This window comes from Heptranchias perlo, unplaced genomic scaffold (genome assembly GCF_035084215.1).
Source record: "Heptranchias perlo isolate sHepPer1 unplaced genomic scaffold, sHepPer1.hap1 HAP1_SCAFFOLD_47, whole genome shotgun sequence".
NCBI lineage: Eukaryota > Metazoa > Chordata > Chondrichthyes > Hexanchiformes > Hexanchidae > Heptranchias > Heptranchias perlo.
Window position 1 is genome coordinate 2642085 of NW_027139484.1, and position 15083 is coordinate 2657167.

The following is a 15083-nucleotide window of genomic DNA, read 5'->3' on the forward strand; positions in this document are numbered from 1 at the left end:
CATGGCGGCAGATGGCATGGCTGACGCACTAAATGAGCACTTTTGCATCTGTCTTTAACAAGGAAGAAGATGCTGCCAAAGTCACAGTAAAATGGGAGGTAGTTGAGATACTGGATGGGCTAAAAAATGATAAAGAGGAGGTACTAAAACGGCTGGCTGTGCTTAAAGTAGATAAGTCACCCGGTCCAGATGGGATGCATCCTTGGTTGCTGAGGGAAGTAAGGATGGAAGTTGCTGAGTTAATGGCCATAAACTTCCAATCATCCTTAGATGATACGGAGGTGGTGCCAGTCGACTGGAGAACTGCAAATGTTACACCCTTGTTCAAAAAAGGTGTCAGGATAAAAGAATCAACTACAGGCCAGTCAGTTTAACCTCGGTGGTGGGGAAGCTTTTAGAAACAAATAATCCGGGGCAAAATTAATAGCCACTTGGACAAGTGTGGATTAATAAAGGGACTAATTGGATAGCCCTTTCAAAGAGCTAGCACAGGTTCAGTGGGCAGAATGGCCTTCTCTTGTGCCGTACCTACTATGAAAATATGAAACTATGCACAAAACAACTTCAACGTCATGAACCTGAAAAAGAATGGCAGCCAGTATGGCAACAATCTTACTGAGGGACAAACTGGACATCTTACTGAGGTGCAAGGCGGCCATCTTACTGAGGGGCAAGGCAGCCAACTTACTGAGGAGCAAGGCAAACAAATTACGGGCGGGAAAGGGGGCAATGTCAAACAAAATGGCCTCCATGAAACTTAAACAAAATGGCCGACCTGATCCTGAAGCAAAATGACCACCAGGAAGGCAGCCATCTTACTGAGGGCCAAGGTGGAGCTTGTTATGATGAGAGAGACGGAGAGGGTTTATTTGCTGTTCCTGTTAAATTACAGTTGCATTATAGTTAAAGATACAAACTGAGTGAGATTGGCAGTAGTTGATGTTTAACACAAAGACAGCGGTGCAGTGAAGGAATTAAACACCAAAACGTGAACTTCTGCTGAAAAAAAAGGATTAACGTTTTTTTTTGACGTAATGTTCACGGCGAAGGAGAGACCAGACAATCGGACGAAAGGTCAAATTAGCCATTTTGTGTAGAGAATGCAATTCTAGCTTCTATTAAATAAATCAGAGTAAAATTGGACTCAATGTGACTGTAGTTCTGATCTGGGATGGTGTTTATTTCTCCATTATTATTTAATCTGAAACAATAACAGTATTTATAACTGTAACAGAGCAGAAGAGTACTGCGGGACCCTGTCACACAGTAACACAGCAAAAGGGGTAAGAGTACATTGTGATTTATCACAGAATCCAGCAGCTCACTGGGAAAGTTACACATGGTACAGATGGAGGAGCAGAAAGGTACAAAGTGATTTTACACTTTAATTTGGGGCAATGACGTTTTATCTCCACGAGGTTTAGTTTTATAATTAACTTAATGGTCTCTTTTTCCTCAAGAAACTTCAGGCACAGACCACGACTTCATAAAGAAAACAATCAGTTATTATTAATACACAAGAAAAATTGACATTAGAATTTGAACAACATCTTGGGTTTATGCCCGATTTAGAATTGCTTTAACACCAATAAAACAACACATTCTGAATTCTAAAAATGTCTAACCGTTTGGAAACCAAATGTCTATCTTAGACTAAGCCCATAACGAAAGTTCTCTCCTCATTTGAGGCTAATTCGGGAGTTTAATGACTTCGACATTTTTTCCCTGTGACTTGTATAGTTTCGATCGATGATATGTTCGTGAAAAGAGTCAGTGTAAAGAGAGTTAGCAGCTCATGTTTTCCCGAGACACTTCCTTCAGCCCTGAGACCGAAACGTTTGTCGTTTCCGTAGTGTAGTGGTTATCATGTTCACCAGTTACACGCAGAAAGTCCCCGATTTGACCTCGGAGGGAAGCATTTTGTTGGGACTTGCTCCCCATAAACCTCCACGGTCGAGTTTCTTCAAGCGTGAAAGGGGCTACAAACCTTTTTAAATTTAACAGCGGCTGCACCAGATTCCTGGTATAATAAGCATTAAACATTTTTAAGCAGACTCCCAAAATACAATATGTAAAATGGGAAGGGAGAAACGTTCATGACATGCAAAGCACAAAGATTTATAAATGTTTTAATTGTCACTTGGCAAACAAGTTAGCATTTCCTTCAGTGTGCAACAGAACGTATTAATGGCGATTAAAAAAAACATTAAGTGTCTCACATACTTGAATTATTTTTGTGCAATGAACTATTCCCAACGACTAGGGAACACTGCATCAAACATATATATTTAAGTATATAATACGTACACGTACATAAAAAAATCTATGCCCCTAGCAGACCTTGTGGCGCAACGGTCGGCCACCCAGGGACGAAAATTGCACATTTTTTCCCACTTTAGGATTTATCGCCTCATTCTGATAGCCATGAAGCTGGTGCCAGGTTTTAATTCCCGATCTGCAGTAAGTGGGAGCACTTTAAATGGCTCCGATCTCTTAATCTCATTTCAAGTTTTCTAATGTGTGATTTGGTTGCAAGAAAACACTCTGTGAACAATGTCATCTGAGCATGCCTGATTCGCCATAATTTAAACTGCGGTCGGATATCAGGCAGATGCAAAAAAAAACAGTGAAATGTTTGTGTCGGCGCGATGCTCTGGGATTCCCTGCCTGACCATCGCCACCTGTCCTTCTCTGCAGCCTTCCTGAATACAGCGCAGTAAATGTATCCCTGTGAAATGAGCTCCTGGACAGTAATACGGAAATTGTTTGGCTGAGGGGTTATGTCTCTAACACGGGAGTCGAGGCATTAGGTTTCCGTAGTGTAGTGGTTATCACATTCGCCTAACACGCGAAAAGTCCCCGGTTCGAAACCGGGCGGAAACATTTTGAAAACTTGTCCCCATTAAAAATGATTAAATATTTAACGATTCACATTGCTGAATAATGTGAACAAAGTCCATATCTCCCAGCCCTGTTCATGCAGTCCGCTGAGAGCAATCGATGAATGCCAGCGTGATATTGGGGGTGAAGGGTGATTCTAATACTGTCTCATTCCCGGTGGGATCTGGCGGAGATTTGATAAGCCCGATCGATTCAACCAATATATGAAACGGTGTTTGAGAAACATTGACATATATGATAACATCCAGGATCCTGTCTTCAGAGTACGTGGCGCAAAGGTCTGACTCCAGATCAAAAGGCTGCGTGTTCACATCACATCGGGGTCACTGTTTCTTTCACCGCTCACATGAGACTGGATAATTCCCGAATGAAGGTTTTAATTGCTTTTTCACACAAAACAAAACAGATGTTTGGTCGAAATCCTGACTCAGTACCGACCCAGCGGCAGGGAGGGGAGCGCCTGATACCCTCATTAATTTCATGCAACAAACTGACACGAATACTGGTATTGATTCAAAATCGACCTGCAGATGGACACACACGGAAAAAAGACAACCACAGAAACAGACAGCAACTACTTGTATATATATATATATATCTGTATATATCGCCATTAACGTGGTCAGACGATTTAAGCTCGGTGAACTTGCTTCTGCTTTCTGAACTGTACTTGTCCATCCTTAAGAGGTCACGGGAAATATATTTTTTGCCTTTCGAAAAAAGACGCGAAACGGCAGAGACATTTTTTGTCTTCAACACGGCTGGTGAAATGGCCGGACTATCATAAATTAGGGGTCGCCTTTGAAACACTTAAAGGAGACTACCTAAAAATCACTTAGTGCAAATTTAAAATCACGGTTCCTATTTATTTCGGTCTGAAAGAAATAACAATAAACATGTCAGTCAGCGCCCACGGTGAGACGGTGATGAACTTGTTTGCTGCGAAGTTCACCGCTGGGCTAAAGCTGACGCCGTTTAAAAGACGCGAACCCACTCAATGTAAAGGATGAGCTCATAACCAACAGGTCCCGTCAACGTCAAACACCTCCTTTCTTGTTCAATAGAGGGAGCAGAGGCGTGTGCATCATCAGACGCCAGCAACTTTAAGAACTGGAACAGATAAAGGCATAGATGCAAGTTCCAAATCTTTTCAATGCAAAGTTATTTCACTTTATTTAAAGTGCCGTGAGGCTAAAAACGGGTCCCAGATGATTTGCGTTCAGTCGTGACTTGTTTTCCTGTGTTTGTCCGCCAGGTTTGCAATTCAATTTGTATTGGATATTGAAGATATTTCAGGATGATTGCACAACATACCATGTGTAAAGCAACCATCTTGATAACTTCAATCATCACACACTCTACATCGACGCTGCAGAGGCCCCAGCACCCCTTTCAATATTGTTTTTCTTAACTCACAGTTTTCAAAAGGGAATTGGATAAACGCTTGGATGGAAACATTTTCAGGGTTATGGGGAAACAGCAGGCGAGTGGGACTAATTGGACAGTTCTTTCAGAGAGCTGGCACAGGCACGATGGGCCGAATGGCATCCGAATGACGCTGTCTTATTCTATGATTCTATTAATAGATCAATTTCCGCCTTTCACTGAGTCTCCCTAAATGGAGGACAGTAATCGTGTCCCTGTTAAATGAGCTCCTGAACAGTAATACGGAAATTAGCGTGGCTGAGCGGTTTGAAACTCTGGTTAGGCTCCAAACAGGAAATTTCCTCTCTAAGTTTGATTAGTTTATCAATTATCTCCCCCCTTTCGATCTTAAATGTCTTTACATATTTTTTGATCTCTTCTTCTACTGTCATGCCCACAATACTAGTCTCCCTGGTAAACACTGAAGCAAAGTGATTATTTAATATTTCTGCCATTTCGCTGTCATTGCCTGTGAGTTTGTCGTGTGTATCCCTGAGTGGCCCTATTCCTATCCCAAATTTTCTGTGTCTGTTGAAGTGTCTGGAAGACTTTGCTTTTTTTGATATTCCTTTTTGCCTTTCTAATAGTTCTTTCGACTTCTTTCCCAGTCTTTTCACATTCCCCTCTCTCCTTTATTGTCCAGTGTGGGCCTTTTTCTTTAGTTTCAATTTTACCCTTGCTTCTTTATTCATCCCTGGAGTGTCATGTCTGGCTAGTTTATTCTTGCTTTTTCGTGGGATATATTTCTCCTGGACTCTATTGATCACCGTTTTAAATGTTCCCCACTGCTGTTCTATTTCTTTGTCCAGGTCATTAATATGTCAAACATTTCATCGTTTGAAACTTCTCAAGTCACATTTCCACAACAAAGCCAGTTACTTTTGTGTGAGGAGCAAATCAACTTGGTCGAAAAATCAGCTGCAGCCCAATCCACAAATAAAATATTTTCATGTCTTGGTGAAAATAACCAATGTCAGAAGTGGGATTCGAACTCACGCCTCCAGAAGAGACTGCGCCCTGAACGCAGCGCCTTAGACCGCTCGGCCACCCTGACTATAAATTGAATGCTTCATTCTGCATCAATTCTGGACCGTTGGCCAGTGAACGCATCATAAAAGTTTAAAATGATACTCGCCCAACGTGGGGCTCGAACCCACGACCCTGAGATTAAGAGTCTCATGCTCTGCCGATTGATCTTGCCGGGCTTGAGTACTCTTAACCGCCTTATCTGTTATTGCAGCAAGCATGCGAAAGACTCCATTTCAAATTATTGGAATCAGTTCTGAAGGACAGGATAAACTCTCACTTCGAAAGGCACGGACGAATCAAGGACAGTCAGCATGGATTTGTTAAGGGGAGTTTGTGTCGAACTAACCTGATTGAATTTTTCGAGGAGGTGACAAGAATGATCGATGAGGGTAGCGCAATTGATGTAGTCTACATGGATTTTAGAAAGGCTTTGGAATAATTCCCACATGGCAGATTGGTCAAAAAAGTGAAAGCCCATAGGATCCAAGGGAATGTGGCTCTTTGGATTCAAAATTGGCTCAGTGGCAGGAAGCAAAGGGTCATCGTCGACGGGTGTTTTTGCGGCTGGAAGGCTGTTTCCAGTGGGGTGGCGCAGGGCTCGGTACTTGTTCCTTTGCTTTTTGTGGTATACATTAACGATTTGGACTTGAACGGAGGGGGCATGATTCAGAAATTTAGGGGTGACACAAAAATAGGCCGTGTGGTTGAGAGCGAGGAGCAAAACTGTAGACTGTGGGGGTTCAGGCAATTTTCTGATAACAAGTACTCAATCTGTCTCTGAACGAATTTTGAACGAATACGTGTGTTTGACCCGGCACAGGCACGATGGGCCAAACGGTCTCCTCTTGTGGAAAAACATAATACGATGATACTAAGTGTTGTCAGGCAGAAAAGCAACACATTCCAAATAAGAGCATAACAGCACGGTGAGATATTGTATTTGAGAAGGATGAGGAGGGATAGTTTATCGTGGTGGTAGTCACATCGGGTGTCATTTGTGAGTTGATAAGGACCATTTCGTGCTGCGAAAGTGGCGGAAACATAATTGGAGAGATTCAGCCCGGGCGCGACCCCATCGTGCGCGGTGAGACCGAGGGAGGGGGCGGGGGGAAGTGTCAGAGCTGGGGCTCACCGGTGGAAGCAGCATAAAAGTTTAAAACGGTACTCGCCCAACGTGAGGCTCAAACCCACTACCCTGAGAGTTTCTAAAGATAAGGGGGAGCAGCCACTGTCTGTATCTCTTGCTGGACTTGAAACAATCCATTCCAAGTACGAGCAGAGAAAGGACACCATTCAGTTGCTCAATTTGGTGAATAAAATGCCATCGGTTTTTGTAGGGTAGTGGTTATCACGGTTGCTTTATACGCAAAAAGTCCCCGGTTCGATCCTGGGCGGGACCGTTATTTTGGAACTTGGTCTCCATGAACATCCAGATCGAATTTTTCTTGTATCAAAAAGGGAGACAGTGGCTGCTCCCTTCTTCTTTGCAAGCTGCATCTTTTACTTCATTAAACAGATAAATTTGAGTGAGAGAAAACTGATTCTCAGTGACGCTCATTTCAAGTTTTATCCCCTTTTAATCTGGAAGAATATATTGGCTTTGGACAGAATGGCTTTTGAAAGGAGTTCATCGGTTGGGATCGACAAAACTTTTCCGCTGGTGGTGGACGAGGGAACCAAACCAATCATGTACCAATTTCTCCTGAATTCTAAGGTGCAACGGGAAACCGACCAAAAAAAGCCCTTTCATTGACCGTGGAGGTTCAGGCATTTTTCTGATAACAAAGCGCTCAATCTATCTCTCTTGTCTATTTCCCGATGTTTCCGGATACAGTCTGCATCTCTGCCCTGTGTTAATCTCACTATTTGTCCACCTGCAGGGTACTTTTTGAACGAAGACTTGTGTTTGTCTTCTGTTTGTTATATTAAATAAATGAGAGCATAAGCTGCTTCCCTCCCTGACACTGGGGAACCAGAGGCAGACTTTCGAGCAGGGTTCTGTTAATTGTGAAGACGCAAAGAAAACATCAATTGCGGAATTATACAAACCATCTCAAAGTGAAAAAAACTGTGACCCCGACGTGATTTGAACACGCAACCTTCTGATCTGGAGTCAGACGCGCTACCGTTGCGCCACGAGGCCTGGATGCTACAATGGGCGTTTGTTTCTATTAATGTTGCTCAAGCACCACTTTATCGCTTCCAAATTGGTGGAATGGGTTGGCTTTCAAATCCCCGCCCACTCCCACCGGATGTCAGGCAGCATCAGAAGTCTCCTTCACCTGTCAGCGGCAGCATGGCGCTCGCTTCCATCGCCTGCTGTCAGCGGACTGCAGCAAATCCAATTGCATTCATCCTGCACCCTGAATTATCACATCACAGGAAAAGGATGTGGGAAACTGCTCAAGATACATAACGGGAGGGGAAACTTCTGAAGAACACTTTGACTTTCCGTGTTTAGACTTCGATTCGAACTGCGAAAAAGAACGTGTGAAAATATAAACTATGGGTGTGATGTTTATATTTGTAGGAAACTGTTCAAAATACATAACAGGACGGGAAACTTCTGAAAAACACGTGAACTTTCGATGTTTGGACTTTGGTTAGAACTGCAAAAAAGTACCTGTGAAAATATAAACAATGGGTGTGATGTTTATATATAAAGTGAATGTTTGTAAGCGGATTTCTCCCGTTACTGTCGTAACTATGGGTTGTTAATCCATCAACAATAACTTCCGCTTGATTTTAGCCCGAGTGGTTACAAAATAGCAAGTTTAATAGATTGACTTACAACAGAGTTGCACGACAGCTGCCTTCAACATTACATTCAACAGTATTATTATTACAAGACAATCGTCTACAGATTAAATTAATGACAAGCAATCAACACAACCTGACCTGTCTGCGAATCCAAGTATATCAGACTTGACCTTTGCGGACTGCCTGTGGCAATCGACTTCTGACTGTCCCCTATTGAGAGCTCTAACATTTGAGAAGGGAGCATGCCCTATCTTTATAAGATTCGGCTGCATTGTTCTGTATCGAAGCACCACTGATCTTAACTCATGGTCGTAAACCATCCCACTTTGCTGACTCTCAGAAACCACCAAGGATTGTTTCATGTCTTCGTGTTTATTTAGCCTTTCTCCGTCATCAGGTTTTGGATGTTTATACTAGGTCAGCACAACCTGGAGTTCAGGTGTCCAGGACACCCAAGTTTCTCTGGACATCAACATTTAATAGTTTCTCACCATTTCAAAAAAAAATTGTTTTTCTGTTCTTCCTACCAAAGTGAATAACCTCACATTCCCCCACATTATACTCCATCTGCCACCTTCTTGCCCACACACTTAACCTGTCTACATCCCTTTACAGACTCTTCGTGTCCTCCTCACAGCTTACTTTCCCACCTCGCTTTGTATCAGCAGCAAACTTGGATACATTGCACTCTATCCCTTCATCAAGTCAATAAAAGTCTTCCATAGGCATATAAATAGTAAACGGGTAGTAAGCGGAGGGGTAAGACCGATTAGGGACCAAAAAGGAGATCTACGCATGAAGGCACAGGGCATGGCTGAGGTACTAAATTAGTATTTTGCATCTGTGTTTACAGAGGAAGAAAATGCTGCCTCAATCACAGTAAAAGGGGAGGTAGTTGAGATGCTGGATGGGGTGAAGATTGATAAAGAGGAGATATTAGAAAGGCTGGCTGTACTTAAAGTAGATAAGTCACCTGGTCCGAATGGGATGCATCCTAGGTTGCTGAGGAAATTAAGGGTGTAAATTGCAGAGGTCCCGACCATAATCTTTCAATCCTCCTTAGATACAGGGTTTGGTGCCAGAGAACTGGAGAATTGCAGATGTTACACCCTTGATCAAAAAAGGGTGTAAGGATAAACCCAGCAATTACAGGCCAGCCAGTTTAACCACGGTGGTGGGAAGCTTTTAGAAATGATAATCTGGGACAAAATTAATAGCCATTTGAACAAGTGTGGATTGATAATAGAAAGCCACTGTGGATTTGTTCAAGGCAAATCGTGATTGAGTTTTGTGGTTAGTTAACAGAGAGGGCTGATGAGGGCAATGTGGTTGATGTTGTGTATATGGCCTTTCAAAAGGCGTTTGGTAAAGTGCCACAAAATAAGCTTGTCAAAAGGGGCGATAGTAGCTGCTTCCTTTATCTTTAAAAGCCCTTTCGTTTATTTCACTCAACAGATAACTTTGAATGAGCGAAAACTGATCCACAGTGATGCTTATTTCAAGTTTATCCCCTTTGAATCTGAAAGGATATATTGGCCTTGGAAGGAGTGCTGCACAGATTCACCAGATTGTTACCAGGGTGCAATGCGTTAAATTATGAGAAGATGTTATTTTAACTGGACTTAAAGTCACACAAGTGAAACTGCCAAAAGTTTTCATTTTTGATACATACATTAATGACCTGGACTTGGATATACAGGGTATAATTTAAAATTTTGCAGACAACACGAAACTCGAGAATGTAATAAACAATGTGGTGGATAGTATCAGACTTCAGGAGGACATAGACAGCCTGGTCAAATGGACTTTATTAATAGAGGCATAGAGTACAAAAGCAACAAAGTTATGCTAAACGTTTACAAAACATTGGTTAGGCTGCAGCTTGAGTATTGTCTTCAATTCTGAGCACTGCACTTTAGGAAAGATGTCAAGGCCTTGGGGAGGGTGCAGAGGAGATTTACGAGAATTGTAACAGGGATGAGGGACTTCAGTTATGTGGCGAGAATGGAGAAGCTGGGATTATACCCTTAGAGCAGAGAAGGTTAAGGGGAGATTTGATAGAGGTGTTCAAAATCATGAAAGGTTTTGTTAGAGCAAATAAGGAGAAACTGTTTTCAGTTGCAGAAGTGTCGGTAACCAGAGGACACAGATTTAAGGTAATTAGCAAAAGAGCCAGAGGCGACATGAGGGAATATAATTTACACAGCGAGTTGTTATGATCTGGAATGCGCTGCCTGAAAGGCCGGTGGAAGCAGATTCAATAGTAACTTTCAAAAGGGGATTGGATAAATACTTGAAAAGGAAAACATTTGCAGGGCTTATGAGGAAAGAGCTTATGGGTGGTGAGACTACTTGGATAGCTCTTTCAAAGAGCTAGCACAGGCACGATGGGCCGAATGATCTCTATCTGTGTTGTAACATGTTAAGCGTTGCTCGACGAAGAAGCAACACATTCCAAATCAGAACAGAGACAGGAGAGTAAGTCAGTTCACCATTGTTTTTAATGAGACACTAGTAGTTTCCTTAGTGTAGCGGTTATCGCGTTTGTTTTACACGCGAAAGGTTCCCGAGCATAAACATTATGTTGAAATTTGCTCTCCATAAACAACCAGGGAGGAGTTTTTTCTCCTGCCAAAAAGGGCGACAGTGGCTGCTCCCTTATGCTTGAAAAGCTGCATCTTTTACTTCACTAAACAGATAACTTTGAGTGAGAGAAAATTGATCCTCAGTGACGCTCATTTCAAGTTTTATTCCCTTTTACTCTAAAATTGTATATTGGTCTTGGAAGGAGCGCAGCCCAGATTTACCAGAATCTTAGCAGGGCTCGAAGGGTTAAATTATGAGGAGCAGTTACATGCTTATATTCCCTGGAATATTGAAGGCTTTTTAGGATTTTGAAAGGTCGACAGACAATCCCTTTCCGCTGGTGAGGGAGTCTAAGACAATATCACAACATCACAATAGCTGTTCTACGAGTGAAAACGGCCCTATGCATTACTGAGTGCAAGAGACGAGTCTCGAGGTGCCGCGTCCTGTGCAGTGAATGTCAAAACTTTTAAAAGATGCAGAAAGTGTTCGGGGTTCAGATACACAAACCTCTAATGGGAATGAGATTCTGTCAGAGGTTGCAGCCTTCCCTACTTCTCTTGCCCTTTGCGAGGCACCTGTTCCGGTTTAAATTCACAAACTGGATGAGTTGGTGATCACCGTACAGCAGACTCAGCGGTCCCGGGTGAGAGAGAGAGAAATCAGCCCGGGCGCGGCCACAATGGGCGCGGTGACACTGCACGGGAAGTCGGGGTGCGTCAGAGCTGGGGTTCGCTCCAAAAAGCAACATAAAAAGTTTAAAAGAGAATGCATTCAACGTGGGGATTGAACCCACGACCTTGAGATTAAGAGTCTTATGCTCTACCGACTGAAGTCGTCGAGCCAGAAAAACCCAGCGACTCTTGTCTATCATTGCAGTAAACTCGCCCCTGGGTGTCCATGTGCAGCAATCCCAACACAACGTCCATATCATTGGCCGTGTTTATCTCTGTGTGTGTGTCCACCTGCAGGTTGATTTTGAACGAATACGAGTGTTTGTCTTCTGTTTAAACATTAAATAAAAGAGGGCATCAGACACTTCCCTCCCTGACACCGGGGAACCAGTGAGACAGACTTGTTGTTGTGAAAACGCAAATAAAGCATTAATTGCGGAATTATACAGACTCTAATCAGTGCCAAAAGTAGCTTTACAATACATACACCCCAATAAATAAATAAACACTACAGATACATGGAATACATTTGCAACTAACAGAGTCACCAAACCAGAAATATTATTTGTACCAAAAACAAGCACTTCCAGATATATTTAGAAACTTTATATGCATTCCTTGATGGTCCAGTGGTTAGGATTCAGCGCTTTTAATATAGTGGCTGGGTTCGATTCGCAGTCAGGAAATTTGCTCTTATCAAAAACAATTGCCATTTTTGAAAATTTACAACACAGAAGGAGGCCATTCGGCCCATCGCTTCCGCGCCGGCGGAAAATGAACCCCCCAGCCAAATCCCACCTTCCAGCACTCGGTCCGTCGCCTTGGAGGTTACATCAATTCAGGTGTGTATCCAAGTGTGTTTTAAATGTAACGAGGGATTCTGCCTCGACCACCCTTTCAGGCAGTGAGTTCCAGACCACCACCATCCTCTGGGTGAAAAAAATTTCCTCAGCTCCTCTCTAAACCTTCCACGAATCACTTTAAATCTATACCCCCTGGTTATTGACCTCCCTGCTAAGGTAAATATGTCCTTTCCATCTAGGCCCTTCATAATTTTGTGCACCTCAATTAAATCACCCCTCAGCCTCCTCTGTTCCAAAGAAAACAACCCCAGCCTATCCAATCTTTCCTGACAGCCAAAATTCTCCAGCCCTGGCAGCCTCCTCGTAAATCTCCTCTGTACCGTCTCTAGTGCAATCACATCTTTTTTGACCAGTCTGCCAATTGGGACCTTGTCAAAAGCCTTGCTAAAATCCATGTAGACCACATAAAAAGTACTCCAGGTGTGTTCTGACCAAAGCCCTATTTATTTGCAGCCTGACTTCCTTACTCTTGCACTCCAAATCCTTCCAAAAAGGCCAACATACCATTTTTCTTCCTAATTGCTTGCTGTACCTGCATGTTAACTTTCTGTGATTTGTTTACAAGTGCACCCAACTCCCTCTGAATATCAACATTTATTGGACCCTCACCTTTTAAAAAATATTCTGCTTTTCTGTTCTTCCTACCAAAGTGGACAATTTCACATTTTCCCAACTTATATTCCAACTGCCACTTTCTCACCCAATCACTTAACCTGTCCACCGCCCTTTGCGTCCTCCTCACGGCTTACTTTCCCATCTACCTTTACACTCGGTCCCCTCATCTAAGTCATTAATATAGAATGTAAGCAGCAATTGTAACATCAATTGTTCGCCCAGGATCGAAAGCAGGGCCGTTCGCGTGTAAAGCGAACTGATAACCACTGCACCACAAAAAACCGCTGGTGACTTATACTGGACAGAGGGGAACTGACCAGTCACCTCTCTCTGCTCTGCTTGGGACACTTTTACCTCTCTTGAAACAGCATCTCTCCTGTCCCACACTAAAATCATGGAATAGAATCATAGAATATTACAGCACAGAAGGAGGCCATTCGCTCGTGTTGCCAGAAAGGATGTTAACCAGAGGACACAGATTTAAGGTAATTGGCAACAGAGGTGAGATGAGGAGAATGTTTTTACGCAGCGAGTTGTCATGATCTGGAATGCACTGCCTGAAAGGATGGTGGAAACAGATTCAACAATAACATTCAAAGGGGAACTGGATAAATACTTGAAGGGGAAAATTTTGCAGGGCTATGGGGAAAGGGAAGGGGCGCGGGTCTAATTGGATAGCTCTTTCAAAGTGTTGGCACAGGCACGATGGGCCGAATGGCCTCCTTCTGTGATGTTTCCATGCTGTGATTCTATGTTCTGGAGGATTTTCTGATGCAGTGGATATTCGGGGCAGAGGATCAAGTGGGGATTGAGCTCGACGGCAAGTGTATACAGTTCGTTCAAAGGACTGAAGCCGATGGTTTCATTCTTCCCGTCGTTTAGCAGCAGGAAATTACTCGGCCATGCAGGCGACTTTTTTTTGTCTTCATTCATGGGATGTGGGTGTCAATGGCAAGGTCAGCATTTGTTACCCGTCCCTAATTGCTCTTGAGAAGGTGCTGGTGAGCCGCCTTCGTGAGCTGCACCTTTCATTGACTGTGTCATTGACATTTTCTGGATAGAGAGAAACTATTTCCGCTTGTTGGGGATTCTAGGACGAGGGGGCACAGTCTAAAAATTAGAGTCAGACCTTTCAGGAGTGAGATGAGAAAACACTTCCACACACAAAGGGTGGTTGAAGTTTGGAACTCGCTTCCGCAAACGGCAATTGACATTTGCTTAATTACCAATTTTAAATCTGAGATCGATAGCTTTTTGCCAACCGAAGGTCTGAAGGGATACGGGCCAAAGGCAGGTATATGGAGGTAGATCACAGATCAGCCATGATCTTATCAAATGGCGGAGCGGACTCGAGGGGCTGAATGGCCTGCACCTGTTCCCATGGTACATTTCCCCAAGTGTCTGTTCTCTCCATAGTTGTTGCCTTGTGTTTAAAGCGTATTTTCGTTTAAAGCTCGGTTTAGGGATGAGCCGGTGGGCGTCAAAACGTGCCGTGGATCGAGACCGGGTTGCTTATTGCGGGAAGAGCAAATCAACTGGGCCGAAAAATCAACTGCAGCTCAAGCAACAAATAAAATAGGAGTCAAAATAACTGATGTCAGAAGTGGGATTCGAACCCACGCCTCCAAAACAAAATGCGATCTAAACGCAGCCCCTTAGACTGCTCGGCCATCCTGACGAGCCACTCTTTCCACATTGAGACCCCCCCCCCCCCGGAGAAAGTTTCACTCACTCCAGTTCTTGGTAAGATAAATGCTGCTGGAAAGGCTCGGTGAGCGGGATTCCACCTCCCCGGGTTTTCCTGAGCCTATTGTACTTTATTCCTATTTAATCACGGGAATATCCGCAATCAGGAGCTAAAAAGGATTAAAAGCTGAATCACAGAGAAAGGGTAATCCATATTACATCTGATAAACCAACTAACAGCGCTCCATGGTGGTCTAGTGGGTAGGATTCGGCGCTCTCACCGCCGCGGCCTGGGTTCGATTCCCGGTCAGGGAAGCAACTTTTGAACACTTGTTATGTTAATCGAATCAACTCACTCAAAGTCTGTGGGAAGAAAAAAACAACTATTGTTTTCATCACCATTAATTAACCGATGACGTTATTTTGCAGAATGAAAGGCGACTGAGGGAAGTTGGAAAACTTTAATAATTTCTTTTGTGCAATGAACTTTTTATCCCATCTCATTTTACACACTGTATTTTTAAGGGCTCGGTTTAAAATGTTC

The 15083-nt window shown here is 43.2% G+C and overlaps 5 non-coding genes across 5 annotated transcripts; 2 read left to right on the forward strand and 3 right to left on the reverse strand.

Moving 5' to 3' along the window:
* Positions 1-2810: 2810 nt before the first annotated feature.
* On the forward strand, positions 2811-2883 carry trnav-aac (transfer RNA valine (anticodon AAC)). Its single transcript has one exon. It is a non-coding gene; the product is annotated as a tRNA-Val (tRNA).
* A 2414-nt stretch (positions 2884-5297) lies between these two features.
* Positions 5298-5380, reverse strand: trnal-cag (transfer RNA leucine (anticodon CAG)). Its single transcript has one exon. It is a non-coding gene; the product is annotated as a tRNA-Leu (tRNA).
* Positions 5381-5458: 78 nt separating this feature from the next.
* On the reverse strand, positions 5459-5531 carry trnak-cuu (transfer RNA lysine (anticodon CUU)). Its single transcript has one exon. It is a non-coding gene; the product is annotated as a tRNA-Lys (tRNA).
* Positions 5532-7426: 1895 nt separating this feature from the next.
* trnaw-cca (transfer RNA tryptophan (anticodon CCA)) lies at positions 7427-7498 on the reverse strand. The gene has a single exon. It is a non-coding gene; the product is annotated as a tRNA-Trp (tRNA).
* A 7284-nt stretch (positions 7499-14782) lies between these two features.
* On the forward strand, positions 14783-14854 carry trnae-cuc (transfer RNA glutamic acid (anticodon CUC)). Its single transcript has one exon. It is a non-coding gene; the product is annotated as a tRNA-Glu (tRNA).
* Positions 14855-15083: the final 229 nt, after the last annotated feature.